The sequence below is a fragment of the Myotis brandtii genome, unplaced genomic scaffold (genome assembly GCF_000412655.1).
Source record: "Myotis brandtii unplaced genomic scaffold, ASM41265v1 scaffold513, whole genome shotgun sequence".
Taxonomy (NCBI): Eukaryota; Metazoa; Chordata; class Mammalia; order Chiroptera; family Vespertilionidae; genus Myotis; species Myotis brandtii.
This window is the reverse complement of record NW_005369552.1, coordinates 3,483,382-3,495,737: the sequence shown is the minus strand read 5'-3', so window position 1 is coordinate 3,495,737 and position 12,356 is coordinate 3,483,382.

Below are 12,356 nucleotides of genomic sequence, written 5' to 3'. Positions count from 1 at the left end.
GGGGAATGTTGGAGTCCGCAGTCACTGAAGCAAGCAAGCCTCCCTGCTCGCTTCAGTGCATGGCTGCCTGCCGCCATCTTGGCTGTCAGTTAATTTGCATAAGGATATGCTGATTAGCCAATGGGAATGCTAGCGGTCGTACGCTAATTACCATGTTTCTCTTTTATTAGTGTAGATTGTTATGAAGATCACAGGCTAGCCAAATTTTAAAGGAGGACAGGACCTTAGTTGCAAAGAGAGGTGTTAGGCAAAAATGAAGATGGTGATATTGCTACACTCCACCAGGGTAGGAGATGTTTAGATCCTACGCCTTATGGACAACATTTCAGAAAGGGACCATTTACCTTATGTGAATCGCAAAATGAGATGATAAATGCTAGTGGCAAGGGCTGCTGCCTCCCTTATGTCCCCGATCTGTCTCCTGCTCCCTTCTCCCTCCTCAACTCACACTCTCACAGGGAACTTCTGAACAGTATGCAAGCAGTGAGCTAAAGCCTGTAAGGTTTATTTGTCCCAACATAGTACACCAGATTCTCTAAGAGGCGACCTGTCAACTGTCCACATGTCCTCCCTTTCCAAAGTAAGCTCACAAATGTAAACACCATTTTAGCATCTGCTGAGCAGAAGCCCCTAAAGCTGCAGAGAGGGTGAAAGGACCATGAAAGGAACACCTCTGTCTGAAAAACCACACAGAATAAAGTGTCCAAATGTAAAAGAGCAAAGACCTTAGTGGTGTTGTCAGTAGACATGGTGAACATTTTGTTGTCTTCAGCAGACGCCTGGATGTAGATCACTGGAGCCGTGTGGCTTTTCAGCATACCTGTTGGTTTTCTAGAAAAGAAAAAGAACAGATGAGCACTAAGCAGTTCTATCTGCTATCTATAATAATAATAAATGCTAATTAGACTGGACAGCCAAAGGACCTTCCGGATGTCATTCCGGATGTCCTTCTGGAGGAAGCTGTTGCAGCAGAGGTGGTTAGGGGCGATCAGGCAGGCAGGCAAGCAGTTAGGGACGTGCAGTTAGGGGCGATCAGGCAGGCAGGCAAGTGGTTAGGGGTGATGAGGCAGGAAGGCAGAGGGGTTAGGGGTGATGAGGCAGGCAGGGGGGTTAGGGGCAATCAGGCAGGCAGGCAGGCCAGCGGTTAGGAGCCAGCAGTCCTGGATTGCGAGAGGGATGTTCTGGCTTGCGAGAAGGTGCAGGCTGGGCTGAGGGACACCCCCCCTCAGCCCACCATGAAAGAATTTCATGCACCAGACCTCCAGTTTCTAAATAAAAGTGCAAGACTAAACTTGGCTGGGATCTGACAGTCTATTCAGCCTGGAGGAGGGCTATGTATATGCCTCTATAATGAGACAAGTATCTTGTGTGATGAAAGGGACTGAAGGAAATAACACCCAGTTTCAGCAACACAACTCGGCATGAGGTGAAGCCTGGCTTTGCTTCTCCACTGCTGACAATGTCTCTATAAGAGAAGCAAATGAGGGGGAGCTCAGGGTGGGCTGGAGTGGATCCCATGAAAGTCGCCACTTTATGCAGCATTCAGATAGGGTGTGTGTCTTTCTACTATAAGTTTATTTTAAGGGGCTCTGAGGGGATCACAGTATGCCCAAGGGCTCAGGCTGGGTGTGTAGTGGTCAGGGACCAGGAGATGGGGGAAAGGAGGAAGGGCTGAGGTGGGCACATTGTCTTTTTATAACCAAGTCACTGAAAAAAAAGTAAATTGTTCTCAATCACCAGACAAACTGGAGCCTAAGGTGATAGAAATGAGTAGAAAATTATTTTCTTTCTTCCTTATTAGGCACCTGCCATTGTGTGGAATGTTCTCATTTGTAACCTTGATTACTGTTCTAGGAGTCAGTACTCTGCTTATCACCATTTGAATGAGAAAACTGAGGCTGCAGCTCTTGCTCAGGATCCAGGGGCTAGCAAGTGACAGGGGCAGGCTCAGTCCCAGAGGCTTCTCTGGTAGGCAGCATGGCTTCTGCTGCTGCCTGTTCCTACTGAGAGGGGCCTGGGTCACTCAAGGGTCCTCCACTGATGCCTGGTGCAAAGGCCCTGCAAGGAACCCTGGCACACCCTGGGTGACTTGTTCTTACCCTGAAATCCTTACTATCAGTGCACGAGAAGGCAACTCCCATCTCCCACTCTCCTCTATTTTCAATTCTTATCAATGAATATGATATTGGCTTTTAGAAGAAGCCAGACCTGCATTTGAACCCTGATTCTGCCTTACTTTCAAAAAATAATTGAGCCCTAACCATTTGGCTCAGTGGATAGAGCGTTGGCCTGCAGACTGAAGGGTCCCAGGTTCGATTCTGGTCAAGGGCATGTACCTTGGTTGTGGGCACATCCCCAGTAGGGGGTGTGCAGAAGGCATCTGATTGATGTTTCTCTCTCATCGATGTTTCTAACTCTCTATCCTTCTCCCTTCCTCTCTGTAAAAAAAATCAATAAAATATATTTAAAAAACATAATTTAACTCCTGGGAACTTCGTTTCTTCATTTGTAAATGGGGTTGATGTGAGGATTAGAGATGATGTATGTGTTGTGGAGTGCCCGGTACAAAGTACATGATGGATAAAGTGGTGGTTATTGTTATTATCAAGAAAGTGTTACTGAGTTCTTGCTCTGGAGATGCTCCCATTGGAAAGTGGGGCCTGACTCTAGGGGGCACAATGATGACACATGGAGGGTGTGACAGTGACAGTTTGCCACCCTGTTTGAACAGTTTGTTCCTCTGCGTCCTCACTTCCAGGCTTTTCAGAACAATTTCTTTCCTTATGTCACTTCGGCTATGCCTTCAGGGTGGTAGAGTTATTCATTCAGATGGGGCTAACCCATTTGAATTAGTGCACAAGTGGGTGTAAACCTAGGCCTGTCTGAGCTAGGTACATGGAAAGTACACTGATGACTTGTCAAAAAGTGACTTAACTCCTGGGAGCTTTAGTTTCTGTGCAACTGATCGTGGTTCACTGTTGAGAAGGTAGCAATCTGGTTAAGGAAAATGTGAGCGAGTGATGACTCCATGCAGTCTCTTTATCCTTCCAGGATATTTACTTTTAAATGAGTTGCTTATTAATCCCAAGGAATAAACCTTTAATGGCCATAAACAGAAGTTTCCCAAGGCACATCAACTTTGGACAGGGGTTCTTAAATTATTTCAAAGGAAGCTAGTGACCCCCAGTCCTGCTCTTGTGTGCCTTACTAGATCAGTGGCCCTGTTGGTTGGACAAAGAAATAAACTTACCCAGGCAAGTAAGGATTCCAAACCCTAATGATTGGTTACACCCCACCTGTCAGCAGCAAGTTCTTTCTCTTAAAAAATGAAAATGCCTTGATTTCTATGTAGATGAAAAACACCCTTTGCTCACATTCTGCTCACTTTTGGGACCAAGCAAGGAATACCTGTCCTGTTCTTGCTTTGACATCTTTTCTCACATTCTTTATCTTTTTTATCTTTAGCTTGACATTTGTTGTTCCCATAGTGTACCCTAAAATATTTACAGAAAAACAAAACACAGTTTCTTCATATGATCAGTCAATTCCTGACAAGTGACTGAATTGTAAAGGTCTCAGGTTCACCGATAGCATTGATTATGTTTCCTTCCCCTTTCAACCCAATCTGTTCAGCATAGATAGTCTGAAGAGTGAAAACAATGTGTACAAGATTTTGTCTCCCTCCTTCTCTGGAGAGAGGCCAGAAGGGTCACCCAGGGGATAAGGAACCATAAAGAAGCCTCTCATTCTCAGGAAATGAACTTATTAAATCTCTACCAAGGGCCAGCCATTACGTGCCAGGGTCCTTCTATACAGGACCTGCTTTGACCCCCACAGAAGCTCAGGCAGGAAAGCACACTTACCTCCATCCCACAGGTAGGAAAACTTACACCTGGAGAGATTACACATCTTGCCATCAGGAAAATGGTGCGGCCAAGCCTCAAACCTGTAACTGTCCAACTACTAAATTGGGCTCATTGACTGAACCATTCAGTTTCATCAACGAAGCAGCCAATTTTGTCCTATAATTATTTGTACAGATATATTTTAGTCAAATGACTTTTTGGCTTTTGAATCTACTGAACAAAAGAATTAAAATAGGAGCACTGTGCAGAAGAAATCAAGGGCCTTCCTGTAGGTTTTAGACATCAGTCTCACTAGAAGATCATGAAGGAAATCCCCAATGTACTCACCAGTGCATGTCCCATTCACCCCACCCAGCTCACCCTGACCTTTGACCTCAGCCTTGTCCAAGGTGGCTGACTCTGGAAGAAGAAGGTGGAAAAATATTTAATCTTCAGCATCCCCTTCCCCCTTACCACCAAATATGAATTTTCTTTCATCTTTTGTGACTCTAGCAACTAGTTGAGGGATAACTGGTTTTGTCTGAGTCTTGTGTCTGCCATCACAAGTTAAAAGTTCAATGGTTTTCTGGGAATCAGGGAGAAGACTCTGCTTTTCACAAAAGTTCAACCACAGCAAGGTTGAACTTTGCCCAAAAGGTGGGCAGTGCTGCTGCCATCCTGCCCACCTGGTGAAGCAGGACTCCGATGCAGACCTACTGATTTTTTTGAGAGAAGTAGGACATCTCTATTTTCATTGGAAACTTCCAGAATTTTAAATGCTGGTACCCATTTTAAATCACTTTGTGGCTGCTTGGCCCACTGCTGCCTCTTGAAGCTCTGTTTTAGGGGCATGTTGCTGTGCTGGAGGACAGGGCAGTGTCAGGAAGGGAGGATGGGCCTCATCTTTCAGCTTCCCCTGGGCTCTTCTGTGGAGTCTCCAGTTCATGAATTTCAGTAGAGAAGCAGAATCATTTTTAAACAATTGGGGCATGTGATTTCCACATTATTTGGGGCTGTAATCTGAGTCCTGGGCCACCCTCGGTCAGCATATTGAAAGTGAGTTGAGGCAACAACTCTATTCTCCATGGCTTCCTCCCACTGTGGTGAAGGGCTGGATAGGGCAGGGTGGTCAGCTAGTCATTGTGCCTCTGTCCTTCCCTCCCGCCTTTCCTGTGCAGCAGGCAGGTACACAGCGGAACTTGCAGCTCTTCCATCTGCTAGGCCAGGGGGCAGGGAGGATAATTACTTAAGACAGCAGAGTGAGCCTGTGTATCTGGGTGAGCACCTGAGGTGTCAAAACAAAGCAGCACTCTCCTCAGACCCTTCTCATTTCCAGCAGAGAGCTGAGACTTCTAACTAGGTGTGCTGCTTTATTTTTATTTTTAAGTAAAGGGAGAGTAGCCAGTTCATTTGCATAATCTCTAGCAGTGCTTTTCCAACAGAGCCAGACAGAGATCCATGTTTAAATGGTTGTTATGGAAACCAGTGAGCATTGCTCTCTCCCAAGGTCTGAAGGAGAGATGATGAAAAGTTTAAGCAATCACCATGGAAACCTAGAGCAGATTCAAGGTGGGTTCAGATCCCAGCACACTAACTAGCAGATAAGACTTCTGGGTGCTGGGTGCTGGTGGCTGAATTCTGATTGTTCACTATGGCTTCTAAGATCAGAGCTGACCCAGAGGCCACATCCACAGTCATGGGCTCAGAGAATCCATTGGGTCAGCAGGTGTGTTCCCCCAAAACTCAGACTTTCACCCTTCCTGTTTGGAGTTGGATCTTGGGGCCTCTCCTTCCCATCCTTCCCTAGAGCTTATTCCTCCTTTCCATCAATTTCTGGAGGATGGAGGGAGGTCACAGATCTGCTGTCACCAAGTGGAACCCTGATTGGGTTTGCAGGAAGGGAGACATTCAAGGCCCAGCCTTGGTCAAGATATATCCCCCTTTCATGTCCATTAGCAGTCAACACAAAACCCAAGATCTCTGCCTTCAATCATCTTAAGTTACAAATGAATTGAAAGCAGTCCCTACTTTGCAATTGTTGGTTTTTTCTGTGATGGTTTTCCCTCTTGCCTGTGGTGAGCTTATTTTAGAATATATAGCTGCCTTAAGCTGAGTTTTGAAGTCCAGGGGGATCCCTAAGGGGCTATGGGAGGGCTCTTAACAGAAATGGAGACCAGAACTAATTCAAAAGGAGTTGTGGAATTGGGGGAACTATCTCCCTTGTTTCCTGACAGGGTATGACTTTCTAGTGGCCATTTAGGGGTGGGGATGCTTGTGCTATAGCACATAGTAGAGGAGTGTGTGTGTGTGTGTGTGTGTGTGTGTGTACATACATACTACCCAACTTAAGAAGTGATGTGGGCATAGGACAATGGGGACACATTGCGGGGAGGGGGGATGGGAGATGGAAGAAGAAGGCCACAAGAGAAGAAAGGCCCTTGAAGAGCTTTCCACTACAGAACCCCAGTTTTCCAGGTGTATGTTTCAGAGCGCTGCTTTGGGAGAGAGATGGATTTGTTATGAATTCTGACTTCACAAATAATTATTTCAGTAAGTATTTATTGAGCACCTATTACATACAATGTGCTACTCTAAGCACTTGAGACATAACTGTGAACTAAACAGACAAAAGCCCCTCCTTTTGTGGGACTTGCCTTCTGATGATGGAAGACAGACCATCATAAACAACAAACATAGAAGATAAATTATAAAGCACATTAGAAATGACTAGATGTATGGATTTAAACAAGAAAAGAAGAATTGGAAATGTCAGGGGCAGGGGCTGGCTGTCCCAATATGTAATAAAGTGGGCAAGAAGAGCCTCACTGAGAAGTGACTTTGAACCAAGACTGCAAGGAGGTGAAAAAGTGATCGACATAGGCATTTGCAGAGAGAACCTTCCAAGTAGAGGAAGAACCAGTGAAAAGATCCTAATTATAGTCAAGGAGATTGCTGGACTAGAACAGCATGGGGCAGTGAGAACAGTAGGAGATCAGGCCAGGGATGTAGGGTTGGGTTGACGCACAGCCCTGGACAACTTTGGCTTTAACTCTGAGTGAAATGGGAACCCAGTGGTGGAGTTGGACAGACCTAACTTCTAGTTTTACAGGCTCTCTCTTCCTGCTGGGTGGAGAAGGAACTATCAGGGCAGGATGGAGGTGGGGAGAGCAGTTAGGTTCTTGCCGTAAGCCAGGGAAGAGAAGGCAGTGGTGTTCACTAGATGGTAGCAGTGAGGCTGGGAGAAGAGGCCAGGTTCTTGGTGTATTATGAAGGCAGGGCCAATGGGCTGGATGTGCACTGTGAGATGGAAATGTCAAGAATGAATACAAGATTTTGGCCTGAGCAAAATCTGGAGCAACTGGAGGGTGGCTTAGGACAACTGAAATGGAGAAGATGGTATGAAGGAAAAGAGAGATTAAGGTTTGTATTTAATTTTGATGTCCATGAGATAGCCCAGTGGAGATGATTTTTAGAATCCAAGGAAGTTGGAAATATCAGACTGAAGTACAGAGAGAGGCTGGAGATGTAAACTTGGGAACTGACAGTAATGGTCCTGGTGGGGTCAGGGGAATCATCAAGGGTGTGATGCAACTGTCTCTAGGACTTCCGCTCCAAAGGCTGAGTCTCAACATTGTCAACTTATCATCATGCCTGGCATGTCTTAAATACCCAATTCAGAGAGACTGCAATGACACTGATGGGTGTGCATGTGGGAAGGTGTTTCTTTCTATAAAAGAGTTGCTTAGATCTCCAGAGACACCTAACAGTGGTTTCAGGCTGTAAGCAATTCTAGTGCCCCTGCTTTCCGTAATGTGAGAAAAGGGAGGGATGGACAGGAGACTTACAGCAGAATGCGGGATCTGTGAATCTGAGCTGGATGGACTCTTAGAGCTCATATGTAACGTTTTTATTGAGCCCTTGAAGAAAATGAGGCCTGAAGTCTCAGCTTTATTAGAGGCAGAGCCCCAGCTAGAATGGAGAGATTCTCAATCTGGGTTCATTGCTTTTGTTCTGCCCCCCAATACACTGAATTTTGACCTATTCAGTTTCTGAGAGCTGAGTTTCAGTTTCTTAAAATTCATATCCATTATTGTTCTAGAATACCATAGTTTCCTAGTTCCAAGGAAGTCTAATGAAAATTTCCAAGAAACTTCTCAGCCATGCACATCTTTTTCTAACACTCTGTTGATTTAAATATCAGCAAATATGAAATGTATAAAGGAAGCTCTCCTGGAAAGATAATGGGAGCTGGAAGACTATAAATCCAAGGTGGAGAGGCCTCAGGGAAGATTCCTGTCAACAAAGCAGCCAGGAGGTGTCTCACAGACAGATGATTCCTTACTGATCTTCCATGATGCTCTGTGGCAACTGAAACAAGATGCTAAAGTAAAAGAGGACAAAACTAGGATTTCAGCCTTTCCAAAAGCTTCAGAAATACACACAGGCAGGGCTAGGCAGAAAGGCATCATAGATTAAATAAATGGCTGTCGTCATTGTGTGGGTGGTTGACTCCTGAGTCCCATAAAATGGTGTTAAATATTTTATTCATTACAAATGCACTGTTTGGTGAGCTCAAACCAGGCTCTTAAAATTCAGGGGTGGGGTCAGGGATGGAGCTGCGGGGAGGATAGAGTGAAGGTGAGAGACAATTAGAAAAGCCAAGAACAAATGAATACCTGGAGATACTCTCATGTAGGGTGACACAAAAGTCATGACTATCCTCTTGGTGATAAACATGTAACTCCTGCCTTCCCAGCTTCCTGGTCTCCCTGTCCAGGAGTCAGGCGAGGCAGCGGAGCAGAGTGTCTGTCCGGGCTCTTCACTGACTTTTTTTTTTCTCAGCCCAGGTAGACAGGAAACCCACCTGGCAATCATAGGCAGCTTGTACTGGCTACAACTTCCTCACTACCCTAAGGTGAATGACAGCATTTCTTTTTACCACAATCAGAGATTTATTCTGCTTCAGGGTCAGAATCTTTCTTTGAATGGAGGCTGTTCCAGAACAAGCTGCAGGGCTTGAAGGTTAGGGCTTTGTTGACTGAGGTCTAAAGAGTGGCAGGTAGAAACTGGCACTGGGGTAGGAGAAACTGGAGTTGAATCTCATTTCAACCTTTTCCAACTAACTGACCTCATGGGCAACTTCTCTGGGTTTACATGTCCTCACCTGTCAAATGGGAATGTACATGATTCATATCTCACCTGGCTACCAAATAATAAATATAACACATGTAAGTGGTTCTTGACCTGGGCTGCAAACTAGTCACTGTGAATTGTCAAAAAAATGCAGGTGGGTGGGGTACACCACCTTGAACTGTGGCTTTTAATCTTATTAGAGTCACTGGGAGTTTTTAAAAGTCACAATGCCCAGGCTTTATCACAGACCAATTAAGTCAGAATCCTGAAGGAAAGACCTCATTAACCAGATTTTATGAAGTTTCCCACATGATTCTGTGGGCAGCCAAGACCAAGAGCCACTGCTAATGTGAAAGTTCTTTATACATTAGTAAGTGCCAAACATATAAGAAACCATCATTAGTCACAACTTGAAAATTAAATATGATGACAGTGATTTTGAGTAATTGGATGGAGCTTTTCAACATACTTGCAAGAGCTTCACAAAATAAGTATAAAGCTTAATAAATTAATTGTGAAGAATTAAGAAAAAGATCTTTAAGGGGCAAATTATTAGAAAAAAATTTATAAAACATATTAGAATAATAGAGAAAAGATGGGAAAAATTACATTCTTGGGATTAGAGGATGCTTCTCAGACCTGATGTATACCAGCTCCCACAGCCCTTCTTCAAAGGTGGACTCTGCTTCCTCAGTTCTGAGGGGCCCTGAGATTCTCTCTGCACTTCCACCACACTTCCAATTGATGCCATTTTGCAGATCCAAGGATTGAAACCACAAGCTTTGGAGACATACTGACCTGGTTCAAGTTCCCGGCCTGCCTTCTCTGAGTTGCTTCACTCAGTGCAATAGTCACTCTTCACTCTTTTGTAGACCTGCTATCCCTGCCCCACTTCTGGAAAGCACATCTTCCCAAACACCAATCACCTGGTTCAAATGGGTTCTGCCAGGGTCTTATTGCCCCTGCCCTCATTCATCAGTATGATTATGATTGTCCCAAAGATGGACCAAAATGATTCAATGAGAACCTTCCCGGGGTGGTTGTACTGGTAACCATGAGCATTGGCCAGTCTCTGTTGGCAGCAAAGCCCTGGGAGGCAGGGGCGCACTGTCATCAGAGGGAACTGACATCCAAAGGGAATCAGAGGGAAGAGAAACAGATTTGGAGTGTTTGATTCCTTGTTTCCCAGAGTTCCCAAGATGGAGCAGCTTTGCTGCCCTTCTCAAGTTAAATAAGCTATCCAAAAATTCTCCTTTTTGCTTATGTCAGTTTGAGTTGGATTTCTTTCAATATGGGGGGGGGGGCGGAGAAGCCCTGAACAATATCTGAAAATTCTCTGCTTTAGTTTAGCTTATTAATCTGTAAAATGGGTCTAATAATAGGGTCCAATCATGAGGTTGTTTTGGAGATTAAATAAAAGACTACATGGTAGGAGCTTAGCACAGTGTTTGCGATGTTCTCCTGAGACTGTGCCAGGGCCAGGCAGAGGTTGCACCCAGGGAGTGTCCCATTGTAAAGGGATTGGATTCCTGGTTCAAATCTGGGGCCAGCCCAGCCTCTTGAAGTTCAGCCAGTTCTGGGATATAACTCCTCAGTCTGGTCCACACAAAATGACTCCCACGTGACTAGCACAGACATACCCTGCCACACACCCTGCTCCAAAGACCCAAGCCCAGCCTGGTCAAGTCTATGTCCAGACTGACCATGCACTAAGGGCTGTATGATGAGGCATGGATTGGAATTTGGGCTCGCCCCTGGCCCATCTCTGAATTTACTTGGTAAAAGTCCAGTTTCCAGAAAATCTAAATGTCTTCTAGCCCTGGGTCTTCCTGCTGCCACCACAGAAAGCTGTTACTAAATCCAGTATGCCTTTTGAATTCTTAAAGACTTCCAAGTCCCACTTCACACAAAGCCCCCAAGACCATCCTATATAATAAAGAGCTAATATGCTAATTAGACCAAACAGCAGAACTACTGTCTGGACCACATTTCGGACAACCGTCCAGAGGACCTTCTGGATGAAGCCGGGGCTGCAAGGGTCGGCCGAGGCCATAAGGGGCTACGAGGGCCGAGCCTCTTGTACGAATTTCATGCATCGGGCCTCTAGTTGTCATATATTGATATTACTGTGTATTTAATATCATGTAGCATATTAGGGGTGCTTAAATGATGACGCCTGAGATTGTTTTAAGTGGATTTTGCTTTTACTTTACAACAAATACTGATAGAGGTCCCAGTACATGCGAAGCACTCTCTGTGATGGGTGCCCTCCCTCACTCTGCCTACTCAGCAACAGTGGAGGATGTCACATGTTGAGCTGCATGAGCAGTTGTCAGCAGAGTGTGCGATGCCTGTTGCAATGCAGAAATCATAAAAATGGGAGACATCTGAGAATCTGACACACGAAAAGAATCCAAGAGGTGTGAAAGCGGTACCTATTACTAGAGCAGTGGACCTCTTGTTGGAGCTTGAAATGTAGGCTTTGATGGAATCATAGTAATTCAGCTAGAAATTAAGAGAGAGAGAGAGAGAGAGAGAGAGAGAGAGAGAGAGAGAGAGAGAAAATGCTAATTAATATGAAGTTCAGATACCAGGTCAAGTAAGACATTGTAACAACATATAAAGCTTTCTTTTGACACACATTTCAAGAGGGAGAAAGAAACCACTTGCTCTGGGGATAGATATGTTTAAAAAAACAACACACACACTTGCATGTAGGTAGCCTAGCAGGGTTCCAAGTGTCTGTGGGTTCTCTCCCCTTTATGCTTGTCCAAGGCGAACACCAGCACACCTAATTCCTGGGCATCCTGTCTGAGACTGTGCTGAAGTTTCTACTGCCTAGTTTAGATATTTTAGAGAAAACCGAATTGCTGCCTGCATAGCCGCTGGGATTTCACAGAGAAAACAGCTTCACCTTCACTGTAGATCACAGTTAAATTGGCAGCTCTGCTGACTGTTATTCTAGGAAGGGTAAGACTCTCATCTCATCTTTGAAAATCAAGAGCCAGACTTTCAAATAGGTGTGTCAGGACTGCGGAACCCGGGTTTTTTGGCAGGACCTGACTGAGGGCCACAGCCAGTCTTGGGTACAGGAAACCAGATTCGGGGATTTAAGGAGTTCCTCAACCCATAGACCACATTCTTCCCTGGCAGAGTCCTTATTGGGAATATGAGCATGTAAATTAGATAAAGTCACAGTAGTGTTGAAAGAAACACATTAGCAACAAAAGGTGGTTTTCGTATTGTCGTTTAGACCTTCTAGAGACTATGCCAGGCTCGGAGGAGGCTGCAGAGCAGATAGCCCTTGGTCCTAACCCTCATGGAGTGTAGAAACCACAGACCCAAAGACACAGGGAGAGCAAAGGCAAGTTTGAAGGG